Genomic DNA, 19,388 nt, shown 5'->3' with positions numbered 1-19,388 from the left:
TAGAAAAGTTTTCGTTACAAGTTTATGACTTCAACGGTTATTTTTACACAAGTTTTCGGAAATAACCGATCATGTTAAGATGGCGACACGGTTCGCAGTGGATACGGTTTGACTGTCTGTAAAGTTGCGACTACCTGCGAAATTGATATAAATCAAAAATTGATAATTTACTATTTGAACGAATTTCTTTCGAGAAACTCTTTATTTCATACGCTTGTTTAACTTTGCGGTACCAGTCTTTGGATTGCCACTCGTTATATTGCCGCTTGTTACGTTTCCGCTCGTTGTATTGCCGCTCGTTATACTTCCGTTCGTTACATTACCGCTCCTCGTATTTCTCCTCTTCCTTTGCCGTTCAATTCGCGTTTACGGAATCGAATTTGTCCGATAACTCAAAGAAGAAAGATCAACTGACGTCAAATTTCTTACAATTCGTTTCCCCTACAGCCCCTTGACCCGGCTTATAACGAGAGCCGCATGTAATTAACGCGAAAAGTTTGAAACAAACTTTGAACGAGTGAAAAAAAAAAAAATTACGAAAAATAATGGCAATAAAATCGTCTGACACAGCTGCACATCTCACGCGTGAGAATAAAAATTCCACCACAATTTTAAGAGTCGAGAAAAATTTTCTACCGGTGTATATTTTGAAAAGATGAAATTACAATTATACAGTGAACTTGTGAGATAGGATGAAACTTGGAATGCCTGTTATTAACAGGGCGTTACTACGAGTACGTTCGTACATTTATAAACTTGTAATTGTAAATTCCTTCGCATTCGAGATCCGTGTATACAATTCCGTGACTAACGTATCGAGACGAGAGTATAAAGAAATAAATAAAACTCTCTTCGACTTTCCTGTTATTTTCCTATTCGCCTCGATATTATTTCTGGCCGGGTGACTAATTCTCGTCTATAAGGGCAAGGACCCCGCGTTCTCCACAGAGTCGTGCACGAGGTATATTAGTTGTTATCTCCAAGGGTCACGCGATCGACGCCCTTGAAACGATACCCCTCCTTTCCATTTCCAGTTCCAAGTCTACGTGCAAACCGAGGGTGTACATAGGCCTTTATAAATATACGTATACATACACAGGTACATACGTGCAAACACCGACTGACTGACTGGGTTCGCCTTAATACTCGCTGACGTCACGAGCCTACCAAAAGAACAATCCTCCAGAATCTCACCTTAATACGTCTATGTACGTAGATAGGTATGCGGCTGCCTTAAACCGGCTTTTACACCCCCACACATGGATGTGAAACGAGAAGAGAATCAGCGATACGATAAGAATCCAACGATAAAATTTCGCTACCAGCAACGCGATTAAGGGGGTATTCCAGTGTAGAGGCATGAATTTGAGGTGTATTTTTGAAGTGCTATAAAAAAAAAACAAAAAATATTTTTACCATCCATTTTTTTATCAGGCGTTTATTATTATTTCACGATTACAAAAAAAAAAAAAAAAAAAAAAAACAAGTCAAAAAATACAAAATTGAAAGTGCTATGAGTTGTTGAAGTGGGGGGTACAAAAAAAAATGGCGCGCCAATGTTGTCGCGATTGCAAGCATTTTCAAAATCAGAAAAAAAAAAAAAAAAAAAGATTATTAATCTACATAAATGCAGCTATCGTACTAACTTGAAAAAAGTCGAAAAAAATTTTTTTTTTGCCAAATTACGGCTGTCCGAAAGAATAATACGTTTTTTTTTTACTTTTTTGGACGTTTCTGAATTTTTTAAAAATAGTAAAAATTATTATTTCGTTATAATAATAGTTCGTGCGATAGAGACATGTATTGAGAAGATTCTCACCAAATTTCAAGTAAATCGGTTCAATAGAACTTGAGAAATCATGTCAACCGTTTTGAAAAATGTAGTTTTGAGAAAAGCGCGTTTAAAGTTTCGAGTAAAATTCGTTCCAGCCGAGCCAGTATTGAAGACGTGTCACTAAAATAGCTATATCTCTGAAAATAATTGAAATTTTGACTTGTCCTTTTAAGGACACATTCCTGAAAGGTTAAGCTTTGAAAATATAAAAAAAAAAAAATCGATTTTTTCAAATTTCTACACTAGAATACCCCCTTAAGGATTCACGCGCTATACGCGTAATGACCGACCGACGGTAAGTAAGGAACGATCATCGACGCGATTACCATAGAAATGGGAAAAATGAGAGAGGACGAAATTGTCGCCTGAGAAAATCTATGTATCACGTTATGTAGCAGGTTCGTGTAATGTAACAAATGACGCAGAGGCCAGAAATTGACCTGACGTAATGTTCGAACATACACATATACGTACGTATGTATTTTAATTTTTTTCCGAAGTGAGAAAGGAAAATAAACGAAAAGATGAAGCATAGCTGCGGAAGAGTATAGTGAACGCTGGGTAACTTCCCGCTACGCGGGATGGACGTGGGAGTAGGGGTAAAAAAAATTTCGAGAAAACGGAACAGTCGTAGTATCAAATTATCCAAAAAAAAAAGGCGGAAATCCATTTAGATTTTTAATTGGATATTTTGAGCACAGAATTAGTAAAAATGAAGAAACGTCGTAATGTGGAATCATCAAGATTCGAACGATGCAATAATATTTTGCCATTCTACATTTTGACTTCGCCGTATATTTCGATTATCTACATTTTCCGTTTCCAAGTGACAGATCTATCGCTTTTCCGCAAAATTCGACAGAGTTTTTACCAAAACCAAGCACCGCGATTCCCAGATACTTCCAAATTTCACCAAATCATTTCTCTCGATATTCCAGATGCACAAAAAGCATCTGATTTCGGACTCCACAGACTACCCCGAAAAACGCTGATCGTACTCTTGAAAAATTATTTTTCTCAGGTTGACAATTTTTTATAATTTTTCTTCGGCGCTAATTACCGCACTAAAATTTTGGGTAAAACAATTTTTCACAGTCCAAAATCCGACATTCGAAACAATACTGGGACAAGGAAAATTTTTTCTTTTCCACCAGCAAAAAACAATCCCTAAAAGACGAAAACGTTCCCCGATATTTCCAGTTTTTTCTTTCTTTTTTCTTTCATCTTTTTTAACCAAGCTTACACGTACACACGGTGAAAACTCTCTTCCGATATTACGATTCTTTCATTCACCGAACGTTCTACATTTTCCCTCCTCCCGCAACTTTCGCGCAAGATTCCAACAAATAGACTCAACCCCCCACCCCACCCGGGAGTCCCGAGGGCAGGAAGTTACGGAAAGTTAGACGTACTTGAGATACGAAACGAGCGATGATCAGCGTTCGTTCCTCAGACCGTCATCGTTGTTACATGTATTATAGGTATACCTGTACAGACGGATAGGGGTAGAACAAACGGAGAGAGAGAGAGAGAGAGAGGAGGGATGGTGGGACGAGAAGAGGGGTGGGGAGGGGAGGAAAGGAGGAAGGGAGGGAGGCGGAGATGCTTTCGGAGGTATTGATTTTACAGCCCGGGACTTTGCGCCACTTCGAACATAAACGTCTGACAGAGATACCCTCCACCCTCCACCCACCCCGCATCTACACAGACACACATATACAGGGTATTCCGTGTCAACTCTACACTCGGGTGTAAAAGATCGATCGTGAAAATTTTATTATTCTTAACCCGCGATACCGAATTAGACCGTCTGAAAGTTTCGACATGATTTTTTTTTTTATTTTCCTCCTACGGCCCAACTTTACGGTCCCTGAATTGTTTTTACCTATCCCAAAAAAAAAAAAAAAAAACGATCCGACCGATGTTCGAAAATGAATCAGAGCACAAGACGTTCGGTTTTCGATTTGAAAACTCTCGCAGATAAATTTTCTCATATCGGAGGTACGTCTTTTTCTGAACCTTTTTTTTTTTCTTTTGTCGGTGTTGCCGTTTTATAGAAAAATTAAGACGAGCAAGTTGGAAATGTTATTTTTAGGCTGTACGCGTTCGGTCAACTCCCGGCATAACCGCGAAAACGCTGAAGGTGAGACATATCCAGTGGCACGTGACATCAGATATCTGGATTGGGTATGATATTAGCGCCAGAAATTCTAAGTCGTGTAATGGAAAAACTTTTGTAGAAAAATAGAAAATCCAATGAAACGTATGGAAAAACAATCGCACGCTGGCATGTCCCGTATAAGAAATATCTGTAAAAATTTTCAAACGAATTTTCCACATCGGAAATCGAAATCTCTTGAAATTTTGTCGCATCTCTTGAAATCTTTGGAATCTCTTGCAATCGTCGAAAAACCATTTGAAATAATTGAAATCCGTTGAAGTTCCTGAAATCTCTTGATGTATTTTTAAGTTCGTTGTAATCTTTCGAATTCAATGAAATTTTTTGAAATCCCCGAAATATTCTATCGAAAAAATACTTTCAAACCTCACGAGGCACCTTGTGATCTTTTGAAATCCTCTGAAACCCTTTGAAATTTTTGTAATCTTGAAATCATGTGCACGTACAACAGATCGATCCGTTTTGTCTTTTTTTTAACAGATTTAAAAATTCATATACTAAAACCGTAACACTAATTTTTTTTAATTTTGAAAAAAAAAAAAAGTAAATAAATAATGTAATTATAGATAATAACGCAATTACAGTGTTAAAAGTTATATCGCAGTACGGTGAACGTAATCTAGAAATTTATGTCGCAATCGTCGAGACGAGTCTGAGAGATTTTGAAAAACGCTGACGGGTGAGAAAAGGCGACGAAAAAAAAAGGAGAAAAAAAAATTGCAAGATTCGGAGCAAGTTAATCCGCGGTTAAGGAGAAGGAGATAAAATGAAGGAAAAACGAGATAAGATGTTGAAGAAAAAATACTTTGGCGATGGTTGAGGGAAGAAGGGGGTAGAAAGAATTTAAAAAAATCGGCTCTCAAGTTAAGGCCATTGATAACCTCCCCCCCCCCCCCCCCGCCGAAATCCTCCGTCGAACCGAATCACCTCAAAGCTCCCTCGCAGCCGCCGATACGTCTCTTTGTTCGTTATTCACCCCTCATCCCGCAAATTTCCACCTTTTCATATTCCCCATTCCCAGCGCGCGGTTATTTTAAGCTTAAAAAGCCTCTGGAAATCGAACCGCAATTTTATTATATCCGCATCGTCGTGTCCGTCCCGACCGTCGTTCCTTTTCATTGCGTGGCTTCGATCGATCGAAGAAAATGAACGTTCGCGTATAGAATTAACTATACTCAATTATTTGATAGTTAATTATTTCACACATATGTATATATATGAAATAATTAATTATACGACTCATGTCGTTGATTAATGAAATTTATTAATTGACATTTCATTGGAAGTCTATAGTTTTAATTTTAACATCAATAATATTGTGTATTTAAGCGATATGAGTCAGTTTTGTAGCATTCATAAATTAATAACATCGTTATTTCAAACGGTTCGATGTTTGAGGCCTGATAACTCCGAAACGACTTACCTTACGCAAATCTTTATTGAAATCTTTTTTGTAGAGCGTGAAATTTCCTACAAGAATATGTTTTGTTTATATCTTCACACCGATTCGTTTTCGAGCAATAAAATTCTAAATTTAAAAAAAAAAATTTCCCATGTTATTTAAATGGGAAATAGAAAATTGAGAATCGCCACCTCTAAATATCAATATTTAGAGCTCATATTTTACCGAGGTCATTTTTGAGGGACACTCGGAAGATTTTTCAATGTTCTTCGAAAAAAAAAAAAATAGTCGGTTTTTTTGAAACACTCTAATATATATATATATATATATATATATATATATATATATATATATATATATATATATCATGTATATTCACGGTTGATGGTGATTTTGGAAAATGAGAAGGTCACTGATTAGATTTTTCCTTTTTTCATGTATATATATATATAGGAAAACTATATAAAAAGGAAAAATCTAATCAGTGACCTTCAAACATTTTTTAAAAAAGAATGGCCGGGACGAAAAATCTCAAAAAAAATTGCGAATGCTTTTTTTACGTTCTAAAATCACAAAAAAAAATAATTAAACAAATTGGCGGGGATCAGGGAAAATGACCTCTCAGTTGGCATGGAATACCTCGTATACATACACGCGTGTGTAATAATTAACAAATAGAAGAATAAATATAAATAACCAAGCACTGCAAAGCGGCACCGTTTCCTAATTCGAACTATACGATTTAGTTTATAACATACCTGCGCGTACATACTTTATTTAGCTTAATCATAATAATTAAAGTTATAATTACACGACGCTTGCACCGGGTTGTTGTAATTATTCGTATTAGTTAACCGTTAACTAGAGAGAGCGAGAGAGAGAGAGAGAGAGAGCGTGATGGAGGGAGGGGTGTGTGGGGGGGGGGGGGGGGGGGGGGAGGTAGACGTATAAATCGTAGTGCGGAAGCAGCGCGACCTCCAGTGCCGGAAGGAACAGCTAATATCATTAGTCAGTGGTTAAACTCCTTGTTAATCAGGCAGCACTGCAACGCCGCCAGGGGATCTCATTAGCAAGACTGAATCTAATCCCTTCCCCCTCCCCCCCCTCCCCCCTCCCCCTCGCCGCCGCCCTCATTCATCCCCACCCTTTTGTCATTCCGAATTTTACTTTTCTCCCTTCTGCTTCACCCCTCGATTGAATCGAACTTGCCGTCGCAAAATTTGACCAAATATTTCGATTCGACGTTTCTGATTCGTCTGATTGGATTCCCCCGAACGATCGGTTGTTTCGTGGTTATTTTTTTTTTTTCCTTTTTTTTTGTGTCTTCCTTTCGTCGTTCGTTTCAAGGAGGTTCGTTAGCCGAAAATCGATATTTTCTTATTTGTTTGATTGTGCGTCACGATATAATTGTTCGTCGAGCGTTTGTCAAATTATTCTATTCGTAAGTTACCGACGATATTATCTGTTCGATAATGGAGAAGTATAAAGTATCGGAAATACAAGCAAAAGCTTAATTGTTAGACATCGGTGAATCGTTTCGAACCGCTTCGAGTTTGTTGGACATTCATTTTATTCTTCCGAAAATTTCACCGAAACGCTTTTTTCTTTTTCTCAGCATATACGTTGTACACGTGTAATCGGTATCGTTGAATATTTAATCTTACAACACAACGCAATACACGATCGGTGAACGAAAATGTTGGAAATATTTTTCGTTGAAGCATTTTTTTTTTTTGAAAATAGTACTTCTGTACAGAACGAAATAAAACTGTCCTAGATCTGTGGACGATTTTCAAAAATTTTCAAACGATACGAAAAATAAAGCATCGAAAATCCAAGCTTTTATATATATATATATATAATTTAAATATATTTTGTTTTCGTATTTCTCGCAAATACTCAACGTAATCGTATAAACTGTCCGGCGGTAAAATTGATGAAAAATAAATGTATCGATGTTTTTTTATTTCGCCAACGAAACTGAAACAGCTTTAAACGTTGGGAGGAAAAATTATACCGTGACGCAACGCGGCGAGGAAAAGGAAAATGGTAAAAATAGGAAGTAGAAAAAAAAAAAAAAAAAAAAAAAAACGCACGAACCGGTTTCGAATCGTTGAAAAATATATAGCCTGCAGAGCCGTTGCAGAGTTGCCGCTTGTCAACGAAAGACAGAGGGACGTTGGTTTAAAATAGATTATTATTCTTAACCTGAAAACGTTCCGAGCCACGAATCATAGTTCCGAAGCGTGTACAGAAGAAGTTTTCGCAAAAACGAATAGCGGGTCGATCAACGATGGTGGGAGTGAAAAAAAATTAAAATACCAAAAAAAAAAAAAAAAAAAAAAAAAAAAAACGGGATGACATGAAGAAGGAAAAAAAAAAAAAAAGAATAGAAAAGAAAAAGGAAGTCGGAGTATATCCGCATAAATCACGCCAGTTTTGTACACGATACTGTAAACAATTCCTGGCCACGGTTGATCGTTGCCTGATGGTGTCTGAGGGATCATGTTTTTTTTTTTTTTTTTTTTTTTTTTTTTTTTTATTTTACTTTCTTTCTTCTTCTAACCGATTGTAAATCAGAATCTTGGTATTAAATCTTCGATTCTAAACTGTTATGATAAAGTTCGTACGACGACGAAGCGATTCCAGCCGTATCACCCCGTTTTGGTTAGTTTGTTCATTTTCATCTATCTGATGCATCATTTCGTATTGCATCGAGGGAATTGCAAGAAAGGAAATATAAATGATTTACAAATTCACTTACATTAGAGGAGAACCTGCAGCGGGACGTCGATCCAATCTTCTTAGATGTGGTGAGGAGAACTTGACGCTGTCACGACTGCTTCGATAGAAAAAGAAAATAAATAATCTTGTTAAAAAAAAAAAAATAACGAATGTTTATTCAACAGAAGAGTAAGATATTCCGATATATATATATATATATATATATATATATATATATATATAAAAAAATGTTATTCGAATTGAACAGATTATACAGGTCTGCAATGAAAAAAGCTGCACTGTTTTTTTTTTTTTTTTTTTTTATCCTGTTTGTTATAGATTTTCACTCACTGAAACCTGGAAAAATAGTCAAAAGGTTTCATCGCGTAAGGTTTTTTTCTTCAAATCGTGTTCGCAGTTTCATTTGTAATGAAACTATCGTTTAATTCGAAATCCGACATCCTATTCTTGATTATAAAATTCCTAAAAAAAAAAGAAGTAGGATTTCTTACTTCCATTTAACATGCATTGGAGTAAGACCGAAGAACAAATGCAAACATGGAAAGAGAAATTGAAAAGCGGAAGCGTTTTCGGCGGTGTACAAAATAGAAGAGGAAAAGGGTTTCACATATGCGAAAAGAATGAACACGGAATGTCGGAATACATTTCGCAAAGAAATTGTTTGTTCAATTTTACAACAAGTATCGTTTAGTTCGTGGTGATTTTTTTTCATTGTCGTAATCCTTTTTTTTTTACGCAAACACCTCGTATCTCGCAAAAATACCGTACTCGATGCAGGGAAATGGAAGTAATTTTTTTGGAATTCACCGCGCTCGAAAACGTATCGATTATATTTCTAAATCACAGACCCGTGTTCGCAAACATACTCCGAACAGCGGTGATCGATCCTCCGCATTGTATACACGTACAGAGTGAATTCCTAACGACTGCATGGTACGTCAGAGCGAGGAATCGTAAAAAACGTAGACTCCGGCTCACCCCGACGTATCTAATCTCAAAAATGTTGACCTTTCATTCGCGACGATTGGTAAACCTGTCGAACATCCGCTCTCTCGAATCACAGCGCATGCGCATTAAATCGTAAAAGACGACGAAGCGTGCAGTCGTTAGAAATTCACTCTACACGCGACAAGCGTATAAAGTAGTTATAGCAACAGCCTGTCGATAAAGAAAAAAAAAAAAAAGAAAAAATCACAAAATCGATATTAAAATTGGCTGTTCTTGCAGAGGGTTTTAAAAAAAATAATAACAATAATAATAATAATAATAAGAACAACTCGTATGTACCGTATCGGCACCCTTGTCATCATCTGTATAAATATTCCATGTAGGTAGACGCTTGCGTGTGTGTGTTTGCCACACACGAACGATGCGCGCCCATTTTCGTTTATAAACACAGAGGGACGAGCGCGGTGATTCGCGTCAGCCAAGTTAGCCAAAGGCTTTCGCCTACGTCAAAGTTTGGCTGGTTGGTTCTCCATGCATACAATATACGTAGGTGGAAAACATGCTCGTCTTATTTTTATACCATCGCGACGGCCGTTGCAGCCCTTTCGGTTTTTTGACGAGCTTTTTTTTATCCCTCATTTCTTTTCGTCGGTGTCGGAGAAGAAACGTGTACTCTCTCTTTTTTTTTTTTTGTTTTTTTTAATTTGGTTTGTTAATTTGGGTGGGAATTTTATTACGCCCCGATTTTTTTCGAATTTGAATTTCACCGTGATCGGGTTCTTGGAAAAAAAATCTTTCTATTTTTTAGACAATACAATCCATTCCATCATTTGCTTCTTAGTTGTGAAAAATTCAACTTCGTCGTGAATGGTTCATTCAATAGTTGTGTACTCGTGTATCACGTGATCGGCCATCCGTCTTCATCTATGTATGCGTATGATACATGCTTAATACGTTTTGTACAACCGACTCGTAGTCGGTTGAAAATGTATAATCATTCATATTCAAAAGCCTAACTCGGATTTGGAGGGGACGGAAATCGACTGTCGCGTACATTGATGCGTATAAATAACACGTGAGAGGCACGCTGAGAAAAATTTCATTTGTTACGGTAACTAGAAGAACTCAGTGAAACAGGTGTCGTTAAATAAAACTGTTTGAATATTGTTGGAATTACGAAAAACGAGGTACTTTTTTTGCTAATTGCGACGCAAAATCAGTTTGTGAGATTTGCTCTACTTTTTTAGTTAAACAAGGCTTTAACGTCGATTTATTCTTGCACAGGCATTAAATTTTCGAAACAGTGACAAGAAAATATAGCAACAGTGATCATAATGAGAAAGAACAGTAACGGATACCAGAGTTTCCGGTAACGGCTAGAAAACTAATTTTCATTTTCTACCTAGAACAATATTTTTCGATGGTGGTAATTAATGAAAATAATTAAGGACTGAGCGGTAACCGGAACTAAAAATTTCTCTTAGTGTATCATAAATTCGAAACGAACATATCGGAGGAGTATTTTTACTATATTGTGAAGACTTTTACCCTTCCAGGCCTTGTTACGTATAACAGAATTTTTGATCGTGCTGGACATGACCGAAATTTCAGACCTTACTCAGCGTTGAAAACTTGAGGCGGGGCCGAAATTCCGAATTTCAAAAGTTCCTAAAGGGCCAAATTCCGAATTATTTAGTGGCGAAACTTGAAGTAAGGAAGTCGAATTTTTGAAAAAAAAACAGCAGCAGAGTTTCGAACGGTTGGAAACGCAAGATATCGAAAATTCGGGTTACGATGGAGAAAAAATCCGATTGAATAAAGTTTCGATACGGTAAAATTCCGAAAACCGAAATATACTCAGACGGTAAAAAAGTGAGAAAAACCGAAAATCGGAATAACCAGGATTCTGAACGTAAAAATATCGAAAATCCAAACCAAAAAAAGATCAAGGTGGTGAAATTTCACCGAGCCAGAAATTCACCGAGCTGAAAACCTTCGATCATTCGGAAACTCGATGTTTCGGATTAAATTTAGATAATCGGATTTTGGACGATTCGAAACTTTGTTGTTTCTTCAAAATAAAGATAAAAAATAAAACCAAAATAAATCGAAATTAGGCGCTTTCGAAACTTTTTAAATTCGGAACTTGAACCCTGCCCCATACACACATACATGTATACAACACAAGTATAACATTACCGCGTTGCAAATTTGCGCAAAGTGTACAACAAGTAATAAAAATAGATCGAACCTACCGCCGTGCATGACTGCTGTTTCTGCAGGTAAATTATATACACGTACGTGCACATCCGATAACGTGTGTGTGTGTGATACGTAATGGAATTTCGATGATGGGAGAAGAAAGATGAGGAGGGAGGGGAACGAGGCCTTCGTAAGAAAGGGGGAAGTCAGTGTAGCGATATTAACAACATTAGGCACTTCGCTGACTGTAAAACCAACGGTCGAGTGAGCCGAATGACGTCACAGACACTATGTATACACATCGCTACGTCACGCCACCGCGATAAAACAAGAGACAAGACACAGAGCCACAGATTCGCTCAAGATTATATATATATATGTATATATATATGTAAGGTAGACGCATTGCACTCCCTTAATTCAATCTCTTAATTCAAAATCTCCCGCACGAAGTGCGGGTAGATAAAACAGGCATCTGATTGTGCGACAGAGAGGCATTACGTAAGGAGAGACGTAAGGAGAGCTCCATAAAATAATATAACCTCCAAGAAGTGAAATAAAGAAAGAACAGCGTGGAAAATAAACATTGAATGTTGTTTCTTTGTTTTACAGGTAATGGTTAAAAGCTAGAATATAAGATATTGTTGATTATCAAGTTTGTAAGATTGTAGAGAAAACGTGATTAAAGAAAAACTTTGTTTTACAGAGAAACCATCCGTTTATTTACTCGCCATTAATTCCTAATTCGAGAAGAACATATTATATATATATATATATATATATATGTATATTAGGGTGGTCCTTGTTTGGGGTGTTAATGAATTTCGACAAGTGCGCCCCCTGGACACGTTCGAAATAAATGAACAAAAAATGTGTGCGAAAACGGAGCGCTGTAGTCCAATTAGAAGACGTGCCTCTAAGCTCGTTTTGTTTTTCATTTGAATAACATGGGATTTTTGGACTACTTCAATCGTTATGTTTTAAAAAAATTCTTTTTTCACATAAATCTGTTGCTCATGGGTACAACTACGCGTATATTTTTCCACAAGTCGTTATCACAACCTTTACGCCCGCCCATCCCCCTGATATTATACACGACGGCGAATTGATCAACGTGAGGATACCTCTTTTTAGCCGCTTGGTGCTTGACAGTATTTCACCGATTGAAAGGCAGTCTTTTTCACGTCGTAAGTTTGTAAAAAAAAATAATTGTACATGTGGGAAAAAATATGTATTTCAATTAGTGTATTCAAAAACACATCGTTTATACTTTATACTTTTTTAAAAAGTAATAATTAAAATTAAAATGTTTTGATCGCCGTCCGTTTTTCTGGATCGGGTCTTAAACCTCGACACGTATCACCAAGGGGGAGGGGGGGGTTGAAAAATGCTTAAAAAAAGATCACGTGATTAATGGACGGCCCCTTACTATATTTTCAGTTCAGGGATACAGTTGCAAAACTGGTTTTCAATTTTTACCGATAACTGTTTTCAGTCGATTTTCGTATAAAATGAAAATAGCCAAGGACTGAAAATTTCCCTCGGCGCGCAAACGAACAAATTTTACCTCGTCCAGTGACCAGAAAATTTACTACAGGTACACGACTGTAATTTACCCAAATTTAATTGTTACCGGTAACGCGGACTTTTAAATAACCAAAAAAAAATTGCATTCTCACGATTATTGCAAAGACGTTCAGCAGCGGAATGACAAGAACGAGAAGCCGGATAAAAACGAAACGCGATCGACGCGTCACATTTGTGTTATTTGTAGAAGTAACCTTGCAGCATTTGTTCGGATTCAAAGTTGGGGGGGGGGGTTGGATTTTACAATTATACGTGCACGTATTTTCTTTTCTTCTTCTTACTTCAACTTTTCCTTAAAAAAAAAGTTCTACAATTTTCCACGGATTCGGAAAATTGCATCGGGCGTATATTTTTTTCATTTCATTCCGAACTGTAGCACGTATATATATTTTGAAGAAAAAATTTATAACGCGTACCTTCGGCATACGTTTTCTCACAATGAAATTACTTCTTGAATAAATATTTCAACCATTTTTAGGATCGGATGATATTTCGTTTGAGTGAGATGGAAAAAAAAAAAATGAAGAAAGAAACGCCGTGTCGTTCTATTTGGTCTAATGGTTTGTTTGCATGTACAAGCTTTAACTGTTGTTAAAAAGAAGAAACACCGTTACTGATAAAGGAATATAAAATAAAAAAACAAAGACACTGCTATACGTACGTAAAAAGTTTTACGTTAAATAATCTTTCGACAGATTCCAACGGTGTAATATATCTATGTATATACGTTTGTTTACATTTCTAAAAAATTGTTTCGTACCTATGACAGGACCTACGCGCAAGCGTCACTCGATTTTCTTCGCAAGAAATAAGATGCCTGTAAAAATTTTCACCCCTCAATGTTAATGTTCGGTGGTTCCTTAACGCCATTTTTCATTTTCCATTCGATTAATACGGGAAAATAATTCGTTCTTCGTTTCTTCTTCTTCTTCGTTCTGAATTTTGTAGCCGAGTATCGAGGCAACGTGCATAAATGTCCGATCTGTATTTTTTGCAGGGAATCGAATGCTCCGCGAAAAAGGTGTTCTATAATTTTTCGTAAACTCAGCTCTTTCGAAAGTTATTCAAGTTTAATGTTGAAATCGTGTGAAAATTCACCTTTTTGCGAAAATACTAACCTTACCACAAAATGCTAGTGATTATTTGTTTATTTATTTATTTGTTTATTTTTTTTTTGTCAAAGCATTTCAAACGCTACGAAATCACGTCATTAGAACAGTTTTCAACTCGAACAGTTTTTTTTTTTTCACGATACCTGTTTTACTCAATTTTTCTAGTTACCGTAAAAAATGAAATTTTTCCTTTAGACTTTTCAGACATTGACGCGTTTCTGCGACGATCGCGACAGGCGCCAAGAGCGAATTGTCTCGTGAGAATAACAGAGCAGAAAATAGAAGCGATATTTTGGCCCCCTGCTCAAAGTCGCGGCTCTCGTACATACGGATCTGCCTATTTCAATTCCCGCGTATTATTAAAGCTCCCAAAAGATTTTCCAATCTTACATATCCGTGTACGATCATCGCCGTACGATTTAACGTCTCTCAAATCACCGCCCGACGGTCATTATCTGTTTTTTATTTACTACCAACGTTTGTACAACACTGTCGGATATACGCATATTGCATAACTTTGGGGTATCGTTTTACTAGCCCGAATTTTCGATCCATCGATATTTCCCTTCTCCCTCTTCGACACTGAGAATAATTTCACTTGTCACGGTAACTAGAAAAATTTACTAAAACAGTTATCGTTAAAAAACACTGTTTCAATATCGTTTGAATTACGAAGAACGAGGTATTTTATCTATACAATATTCATATACTGCACGATATTTTGTCAAAAAAAAAAATGAAAATAGTCAAGGACTCAGCGGTAACCGGAAATTATAAAATCTCTCTCAGCGCGGGGCGACTCGACGAATATCAAAGAAAAATCCCGATGTCAAAAAAAAAAATAACAACAACAATAACAACACAAGAATGGTTCTTCGGAAGAACGGGGAAATGGAAAATTTCTCCCAATCGATGAGTATAAACAATTTTCCGGCCGCACGGTTGTTTCTGTCGTTATACCGACCAATGCACATATACGTATATCGTTATACCGGACAACGTCGCTATTTTAATTCAAACTGTACGACCGGAAGTGGTTTAACGAACGAATTAACTCGCGTAGGTGTGGTGAGCGAGTAGATTCGTATACAACTACCGGTCGTTTCAGGTACCGACCTGTGACGTGTGTATGAAATTCGCGATATTCGTACTAGTGGCTGGTTATTATTATTATTGTCATTATTATTACCATTATTTTATTATCATTATTATTACTATTATCATTATTATTACTATAGTTATTCTTTTTACTGTTGTTATTGTTGTTGCCGTTACTGGTACAGGTGGATAGATATCGCAGCGTCGAACGACGCGTTCATTCAAAGTGGATGGACGAATAACTCTACGTATATAAAATAGACGCGATGATAATGCGATGATGAATAACTTCCCCCCCCCCCCCCCCCCCCACCCCCCCGCCGCTATGTTTTCATAATTTCAAATTTTTCCACAACAAATGCGCAATACGAGATCGACGATAGAAAATCGTGGCAAAACAAACGTTAAAAAATTACATCTGTACGTTAAAATTCGATTGTTCGAAAGGAAATCGTTGTAACGGACGAGAGTACGATAGACTCTACACGGTAATTTTATTCATCCTTACACGCGCCGTGGAACAATAATTTTCTAGACCATTGTTTTTTCTTTTCATTTTATTTTATTTATTTTTTTTTTTTTCATTTTTTCCCATTTTATTTTATTTTTCTTTTCACCTCCCTCTTTCGTCATATTAAAATTAATTATCGTACACGGCATATTACGTGTGTTTTTTTTTTTTTTTGTGTGGATGTGTGTATTTGTAATCAATGTACGTATATATGCGTATATATATATATATATATATATATATATATATATATATATATATATATATATATATATATATATATATATATAATATACACACGCATATATAACGACAGGCATTACAATACATACGTTAATGTATGATTAAATATTATTAAATACAAATAGCTTGAAACACATCACACATCATATTTGTTTACAACGTTCTAATATTACACACGTGTGTGTATGTACGTATGATTAGTGTGTGCGTGTGTGTGTGTGTGTGTATATAATAGAATATAATAGAATATAATAATGTATTCACAGACAAATTAACTTATATATGTATATGTATATAGCATTTTAAAGTCAGATTCATAATTATAATTATAATATTCATGACTAAATATACATTGTATATATATATATATATATATATATAATATATATTACTAATTTTGTATGTTCTAAATTTAATTATCATATAATGACCCGTGTTTTCTCAAATTAATTTTAAATCATCTTTACCGCATATATATATATATATATATATATATATATATATATATATATATATATATATATATATATATATATATATATATATATATATATATATATATATATATATATATATATATATATATATATATATATATATATATATATATATATATATATATATGATATATAGAGTACGTTTATATCTATTGTTATTATTGTTATTGTTGTTGTTGTTATCATTGTCATTATTATTACACGGATCAACCTATGGACAAATAGATATCGTTATTATTATTATTATTATTATTAGTATTATTATTATTATTAGTAGTACTAGTACTAGTACTACTACTGCTACTGCTACTGCTACTGCTATTCTCATCGTTAAATATGAATATCGTCATTATATTACCATGTTAACAGCAATGATCTGAACTATTACATTTATACGCATAGGTATTTTATTCGAGGGATGGAGCGATAAGTCGAGTTGATTGTTTTTTTTTTTGTATTTTCAATTTGCGTCCCATAAGTTGATTCGTTAATTAAGTATTCAATAAGTCAAATACACACGACATCCCGCGTGCGCCTATACATATACCCAAGTGTCGTTTGTTCCTCTGTACTTTTTCTTTTCTCTTCGTTTTTTAATCCCTTTCTTGTTTTTTTTTCTTTTTTCTTTTTTTTTTTTTTTTTTGGCGCTCACTATTCTTCCAAAATTCACCCGTCGACACTTAAATCTACATTGCAATCGCACGGCTTAAAACATCGTATGACTAAAAGCTACCTAATTTTACAATAACTATTATTCATTCATATTACGACTTATCGATCTATAATACATATATAATATGTACCGATAACAATTTACAGGATTTTGCAGTCAAAAAGGTTCGGAAGTATACGCATTTGTTTACCTGTTTATGATTCGTAAAAGTTTTCGGTGGGTTTCAAATCGATTCGAGTTGCGTATAATTAGAGGAAAGTGTTAGTTCGGAGAAAAGAAGTTCGAAGAGGTTGCGATATAAAAATAGAAAGCAAAACGCGAACAAGATGTAATCTCGGACGATCTGGATGAATTACGGCGGCAAAAAGATAAACCGCGTTCCTTTCAACGTAGTTACTGTAATAATATGTCTTGGCATATATCGTCCGGAGATTATCTTTCCGCAAGCATATGCCGCATCCCGATGGAATTTTAAAATAAATTCTTCAAATCCTGCAACCGCGATAAATGGCGTTGACTCACACGCGGTTAACCCTTTGACTCGTAGTGGTTAGCATTCTTATCACCTATTTTATATCAATTTCTTGTATATTCGGACAACTTCTCAACATTTTTCCCTACGATTTTTCGCCATTTCCGATGGTATACCAAGTAATTTTCAATACTCGATGGTAATTGTATTGTTAGAAACAAATTGATGGAAAAAAAATCGTGAAAATTGAAGGAATAATTCATGAAAATGAAAAAAACTGTGTCCGTGAGTTTCAGGGATCGCCGATTACGAATCTGAATTCAGATTTTAAAAATTCACTACGGCAAATCCGATCAGCGACCCCAAAATTCCCCGCGCGGAACTTTTCGACCGGATTAGATCAAATTTGAAATTTTCGTCCACCGTATTGAATCCGCCATGTTGAATTTAAAAAATACGATTTCAGATTTTCAATCGGCGGTTCTAAAAATCATCGAATACCCTCTTACTCTTATTGTAAAAGTTGACCGAGCACAAAACGTAAGTAATCATCCGTTGTGAGATGAAAGAAAAACCCGCCTGTACATAGAAACTTACACCTCGTGAGAAGAAGGAGAGAAGAAATTCGGAATGATGGAAGAATGTGAGAGGGAGGAGAGGAAAGAGAAAAAAATGCGAAAAAAACAAAAAAAAAAAAAAAACGGACACGAAAAGAGAATAATATTTCTTTAGCGGACGATTGATTGCAGGCATAGGAACTTATACGACGCAAGTTTGAAAAGAGGCTTCTCATCGACAGACTGCATTGTACATTTATGCAATTGTTTATACAGCTGCAGAGGAATAGGATTATTTATTCCATCGAACAGATGCTCGGAAAGTTGAGATTTTATTTCAAAGATTGTGCAACGCGCGCGCGCGCGCAAAGTGTAATTAAATTTCCGAACGCGGTGCGGTAAAACAAAGTTCGCGCATGCGCACGATCGAGGCTTACGATTTTGTACACCGGTTTTAATTTCTTCGTTACGCATGCGCGCGTTCGAACGACTCAACTTTGCGCACTCTGTCGTTCGGTGTAAGCAGCGGAATTGGTAAGAAGGAGACAACGCGCACTGCGTTGAAAACTTTTACCCAGTTTTGAGCTGACGTAAGAAAAATTGTCTGCATGCGATTTAACGGGTCTCTTGCGTTGAAAAAAAAAAAAAAAAAATTGAAATTATCGCTGGGAAAAATTGAAGAAAAAAAAAAAAAAACAGGAGAAGGTCGGCGATTTTAACCTAAAAACCTCCGTGCTACGAACTTACTCCGTAAATTGGCAAAACACGCGTCTGAAACGAATGAAAACCGAGTGATTATTCCTTTTCCAAACTGTTTCGCGCGCTGTCGTGTCGGTCTTATCTTCGTTACTTCTCGGATCGAACTGGCCTACAGGGGTGTTTTTGAAAAAAAAAATTATCGCTCGTCGAACGTCGGGATGAGGGAAATCTCAATCGTGCGATTACGTAGGAACTCTTTTTCCCACTTTTCGCAACTGTAAACGCAACACGCTACGATATTTTTATTTTCTTTGTTACTACGATTTGTTTTTCTTTTCATTCTTTTCAACTTCGGTCACAATGGAACATTGAATTAGCGAAAATCCGCGAGCCTCAAAATCTCACGCAAATTCGTAAAATAATAATAATAACAATAACACGTATATGCGAGGCGTTACACGCGAGAGACTTTATATTACCGTACCGTATACGCTATTTTGAGCCTGTGTATACAGAGTGTAATAGGTAGGTACAGATAGACATATAGCGTGTGTATGCGATATATATATATAAATAAAATTTATATATGTACTCGTGGAGTAGTTTAATCCGTGATTTATTCATTCGGT

General features: G+C 35.9%; 1 protein-coding gene and 1 long non-coding RNA gene across 4 annotated transcripts in view; one reads left to right on the top strand and one right to left on the bottom strand.

The window, feature by feature from the left end:
* The window catches only part of LOC124183469 (organic cation transporter protein-like), a 76,045-nt gene that overhangs the window by 26,177 nt on the left and 30,480 nt on the right, over positions 1–19,388 (bottom strand). Inside the window, exon 2 of one of the 3 annotated variants that reach the window (XM_046572010.1) lies at positions 8,180–8,254. The exons of 1 other annotated variant lie outside the window; for it this stretch is intronic. The gene's annotated coding sequence lies outside the window, so the exon portion shown is untranslated. Of the gene's footprint in view, positions 1–8,179; positions 8,258–19,388 lie in introns of those variants that run through there. One more of the 3 variants, XM_046572011.1, reaches the window with a different exon arrangement.
* Positions 17,645–19,388, top strand: part of LOC124183475 — a 5,256-nt gene continuing 3,512 nt past the window's right edge. The window contains exons 1-2 of the long non-coding RNA XR_006870985.1: positions 17,645–17,788; positions 18,760–18,765. This is a non-coding gene — a long non-coding RNA (uncharacterized LOC124183475). The remainder of the gene's footprint in view (positions 17,789–18,759; positions 18,766–19,388) is intronic.

Source organism: Neodiprion fabricii, chromosome 5 (genome assembly GCF_021155785.1).
Source record: "Neodiprion fabricii isolate iyNeoFabr1 chromosome 5, iyNeoFabr1.1, whole genome shotgun sequence".
Taxonomy (NCBI): Eukaryota; Metazoa; Arthropoda; class Insecta; order Hymenoptera; family Diprionidae; genus Neodiprion; species Neodiprion fabricii.
Note: the sequence above shows the minus strand (reverse complement) of the source record. Positions and strands in the feature narration are given on the sequence as shown.